The sequence below is a fragment of the Amphiura filiformis genome, chromosome 11 (assembly GCF_039555335.1).
Source record: "Amphiura filiformis chromosome 11, Afil_fr2py, whole genome shotgun sequence".
Lineage (NCBI taxonomy): Eukaryota > Metazoa > Echinodermata > Ophiuroidea > Amphilepidida > Amphiuridae > Amphiura > Amphiura filiformis.
The window spans coordinates 27,532,769-27,538,768 of NC_092638.1; positions in this window are offsets into that span (position 1 = coordinate 27,532,769).

Genomic DNA, 6,000 nt, shown 5'->3' on the forward strand with positions numbered 1-6,000 from the left:
TCCTTCCAGCTACATACACTTTAAGAATATATCATTAGATTTTCTTTACCAAATATTAGTTTTGTGATCATTTAAAGCCGAAATAATGAGATACAATGAAAGAAAACCACTTACCGCTTAAGGGACCGTTCACAAACTTGCCTGATGTAAATCAATTAAAAGACGTCACCTCATGAATATGCGAATTAAATAACGTCACCTCATAAATATGCAAATTAAATGACGTCACTTCATGAACATGCAAATTAAATGACGCCACCTCATGAATATGCAAATTAAATGGCATCACTTCATGAATATGGAAATTAAATGACGTCACCTCATACATATGCAATTTAAATGACGTCATATGAATATTCAAATTAAATTACGTCACTTCATGAATATGAATATTAAATGACGTCACCTCATGAATATGCAATTTAAATGAGTCACATCATGAATATGCAGATTAAATGACGTCACCTCGTGAATATGTAAAGAAATGACGTCGCCTCATGAATATGTAAAGAAATGATGTCACCTCGTGATTATGAAAATTAAATGACGTCACCTCATGAATATGCAATTTAGATGACGTCACTTCATGAATATGGAAATTAAATTAAATGACATCACCTCATGAATATGCAAATCAATGACCCATCTCGGGAATATGCAAATTAAATAAGGCCAATGGAACTCGATTATTAGTTTCCGATTGGATGTTTGAAAAAAAGGACGAGGTCGCTATTTCATTATTCATTATTCGGTCTCTTTTCATTATCCATTATGTCAACAAAATCAATGATTTTATGAACAGCTTTCTCCAAATTTAGGTACCCCACCAGTACCAAAGTGTATAATGTTGATGAAAGACCATTTCAAAACAGGTATTAATGCTTAGATCATCATTACAGACATTTTGCAACAGATTGAGAAAAGATTTGAATTTGTTTTTATTTAAATGATCTTAAATTTGCAAGTTTTGTAATCACTAGAAACATGATGAGGTAATCCGTAAATTTCCATTATTTACCACATCCTCTACCCCTACAACTAAGAAATCCATGTTTCCAGAGCTTTTTCGGTGAAAAGTTACCACATTGTTCTCCACTATTTATTTTAATATTGCTCTCGCTTTGATAATGCTGTTTGGAAAGAATAACTCTTCTTATGTGACTTTTGAACTTGAACTGGATCATTTGAATTTGAGCATTTGAACTTGAGCATTTGAATTTGAGCATTTGAACTTGAATCTTTCAAAGCAAAACAGTGTTCATAGCATGAAATTCATGTATGAATTGGTGAATCTGTCATCTATGATTCTGCAACATGAAATTGTATTTAAACTTTATTTATCATTTCCAGAATGTACTTGGTGATCATCATGTTTATTCATATCCATATTGCTTAAATTTATCTCGTATTGAAATGTATTGTGTGTGTATTTTCCCCACATTTTCCCATTATGTTTCCTCATTTATATATTTTTTTTCTCTCGTTTACATATTTCTTATTTGTTTTATTTACTTACCTAGGTACTTTAAATTCATTCTAGTACTGTTTAATTCTTAGTCGCCTTTTATTGATTATCTTTAATTATTAATGTTTTTCTTATTTATTCAATCTCTTATTTATTTACTTATTTATTTACTACTTATTTACCATTATACTTTTTTTTTCTTCTTCTTACCCTGTCATTTGTGCTCTATCATTCATTATTATTCTTGGTAGGTTTCCGCCTCACACCACCTGTATACTGCCTTAACTTCTTTTAGTGTATTAAACCCTCTTGGTTTTGTGTTAAGTGTTTTTCGTATCTATATAATTGTTGTATGTTGGTATTTTATGGCAGAAAAGTGTAATAATTGCTGTAAATTGATTTTAAGACATCATTCTCATATATCATGTACTTCTTGTAATTATTTATATCATACCCGTTGTGTTTATACTGATGTTGACAATCACCTAGATTGGTTTTGTTTCAAATGTACTGGTAACCTTTTCCCTTAACCATTATGTCGATGACGATGAGTTCAGATTTGCTTTATTTTGTTTTGACAATACAATTGAGTTTAATCGTATGCTTAGTTTGAAATTAAATCCCTTTAACTTTGAAGATATGTTTCGGACATCATCCAATGAATCTATTAATTTGAATGAGCACACAAGCCCTCTCAATAATTGTTCTTATTTATTTGACAACGATATTACCTGTTCAGGTGATAATGATTTTTAAATTTTGCATTTCAATTCACGTAGTCTCAACAAAAATTTTGATAACATTCATAGCTTTATTTCTGGACTAAGTCACACTTTTACAATTATTTCCATTTCAGAAACGTGGTTAAATGATGACAATTTTAATATGATTGATATTGAAAATTATGTTCTCGTTAATGCACCCCGACAAGGTAGAAGAAGTGGCGGCTCTGCTATTTATATTCATGATTCAGTTGCTTACCGTGAAAGGGAAGATCTTAAATTAATTGTTGAATCATCTGATGACATCGACCACTCTGAGTCTGTATTTATTGAAATTTTAAATTCTGTTAACAAAAATATAATTGTGGGTAATATTTATCGTGCACATCGTACTAATGTAAATATGTTCCTTACTGACTTGGAAAATTGTGTTGCTAAATTGTCGTGTGAAAATAAGCAGTGTTATATTTCTGGCGATTTTAATTTTGATCTATTACAGTATACTAACAATAACACAATTAATGATTTTCTCAATATTTTTTACAATAATAATATGCACCCACTGATTGACAGGCCTACTAGAATAACACCCACTACCGCTTCTTTACTTGACAATATTTTTACAAACGTCCTCACACACCAAATAAAATCTGGTATTTTCGTTAGAGGCTTAACTGATCATTACCCTATTTTTCAAATTACCAAATCTATTCCACTTACACACCCACGCCACCACCAGCATACTACATATCGTTTAATTAATCAAAATAGAATCCGAAATTTTCAGAATCATTTAAAACTGGTTGATTGGAATTTTGTTGAAAACATAGGTTCTTGTGAGCCTGCCTACATGGCTTTTCTTAATAAATTTTCTGAATTATATAACATTCATTTTCCCTTGAAATCGTCTCGCTCTAGTAGTTCCAGTAGTCGTCGAACTCCTCGCAAACCGTGGATTACAACAGCTGTCCTTAAATCTATTGTTCGAAAGGAAAAACTTTACAGAAAGTATGTCGGTCATCCAACAGAGTCTAATAAAACGAATTATCATGTTTATCGCAATCGACTGACTTCTATCATTAGGTCTTCCAAAAAAGACTACTACGCTGAGAAACTAGAGAATTGTAAAAATAACTCAAAACGAAACTTGGAATATTCTAAATTCCATTCTAGGTCGCCAACATAGGCTTGATCTTCCAACCATGTTTAACATCAATAACGTTTCAACTTCGGATTCTCAGCATATTGCAGATCATTTCAATTCATATTTTGTTAATATTGGATCTAAATTAGCTAGCAAAATTCAACAACCAAATACTGACTTTCGTGAATTTTTAATTAATGCTCATTCTCCTGTTAACTCACTCTTTTTTTCACCCACCAACTTCGATGAAGTAGTCAATCTTTGTATGGCACTGAAGCCTGGTGCAAGCTGTGGTCATGATGAAATCAAACCCGAGGTTATTAAAGCAGTCAGCACCTTAATCGCAACCCCACTTGTCCACATTTTTAATTTATCAATGACTTCTGGTTTTGTTCCCCACCAACTCAAGATCGCTAAAGTTGTTCCCATTTTTAAAGATGGTGATCGCCACGATTCTTCCAATTATAGACCAATTTCAGTTCTTCCTGCTTTTTTTTTTTTCTTGAGCGTCTGGTCCACAAGAGGTTGTACAATTTTATTTCCCGATTTAATCTACTTCATAACTCCCAATTTGGTTTTCGTTCTAACCGTTCCACATCTATGGCCATCATGGAAGTCTACAATAAAATTGTTAACGATCTCGATAACAAAAATCACGCCCTTGGTATCTTCCTGGACCTCTCGAAGGCATTCGACATGGTTAACCATGATATTCTTTTTTCAAAACTCGCTCATTACGGTATTCGTGGGAATGCCTTCGATTGGTTCAGGAGTTACCTTACTGATAGGTCCCAGTTCGTTAACTTTAATCATCGTAAATCAATTCATTTGAATACAAGTTGTGGAGTTCCACAGGGCTCGATCTTAGGCCCTTATTATTCATTTTATATATAAATGACATTGTGTTTACAAGTAAATTCTTCTCATTTGTCATCTATGCTGATGACACTAATTTATTGGCTTCACATAAAATCTCCATCACCTCATACATTCAGCTAATATCGAACTTACAAAAATTTCCACATGGCTCAAAGTAAACAAACTTTCCTTAATATTAAAAAAGACCACGTATATGTTATTTAAAAACAAACACAACACGCGCTTAACGTATCCAGACACCATGTCAATAAATATTGAAAACAAACCTATCTCAAGGGTCTCTCACACAAAATTTCTCGGGAAAATTCTTGATGATTCTCTAACATGGCATCAACATAACACTTATATTACAAATATTGTTTCGAAGTATTCAGGTATCCTTTATCGTCTTAAACACATACTTTCTGGCTCAACGTTATTTTCTCTTTATTCTAGTTTGGTTTTACCACATATTCAATATTGTAATATCATTTGGGCCGACAAGAATAATTGCAATTTACAATCTATTTATCTCAAACAAAAGAAAATTGTCCGTTTATGTACCAACTCACATTACCTTGCACACACACAACCTTTGTTTAAGAGATTAAATACACTTACAGTCTTTGATATTTACAAATATTAAATTTCCCTCTTTATGTATAAGTTCAAAAGTGGCTTACTCCCAAATATTTTCACTGATTATTTTAAGAAGAGTAATACCTTCCATTCTTATGGAACCAGGTCAGCTGAACTGTATAGACCTCACAACTTCAGAACAGATCTTGCAAATAACACAATTAAAAGAATTAAAAGACAGGGTCCATTAAGTTGGAATGTAATTGATCTCAATATTCGTAACTGTAACACCGTTAAATGTTTTAGTAACCTGTATAAAGATTATCTTGTATCACAATATGAGTTGTAATTAGATTGCTTCGGGATTTATCTATTGATCATGTTGATTTCCAATAAATATTTTCTTGACTTGTGCCTCGTAAAACCATTATTTATTATCATGATTATACTGCCATTGCCAACATACTTGTCTGTCTCACCTGTGTTGTCCTGTCTCGTTTTGCACATTGTAGTTTTGTCGCTTTATAATGTCTCTTGTCTCTGCACGTAGTATTTAAGTTAGCTCTCTCATAAATTTCTTTCAGGGTGGCCAAACTTGTACGAGCCTTGTGCTCTTTTTTGGTCATCCCTCCATTAATTGCGTTTGTTTCGATCAGGAAAGTTGAAAAAGAAGGAGGAAGAACGGAATTATATCCTTGAGATAATCCCGTAGGTTATCCTGTCGCACCTATTCATAGTCCTTTATTCTCAAGTAGTTACACATCTACTTGAAAGTAGCCTTTGATGTGATGTGCCTTGCCGACTACGGTTGATTAATTTTCACTCCAGAATTGAAACCATATCCAATGTTTCTATAGATAATTCCTTGAAAGTATGACACGTGTGTGTTAAGAACCTGATGTTGCTCTGCAGGGATACCGCACGTGGATACTATAAGAAAGAAATATAGTTTTGTAAAGATTCCAAAAAGATCCGCCCATTTTGGAATATATATTAATTATTTAGGAGAGTGTTTTAGGATTTTGTTAGAAACGGGATGATTTTTGATCATCTATATCTTATTGTTTTAATGTATTTTCCTGTCATTTCCTGCAAACCTAATAAAGATATTTTGATAATTGAAAATAGTCTGTATCATAAATCGTAGAGGTTGAAAGCGTAACCAAGCGTGCAAAATTATTATTTGCCATGGAACTTCGGTCATATTTTATTTGAAATAAACTGGATGTTAG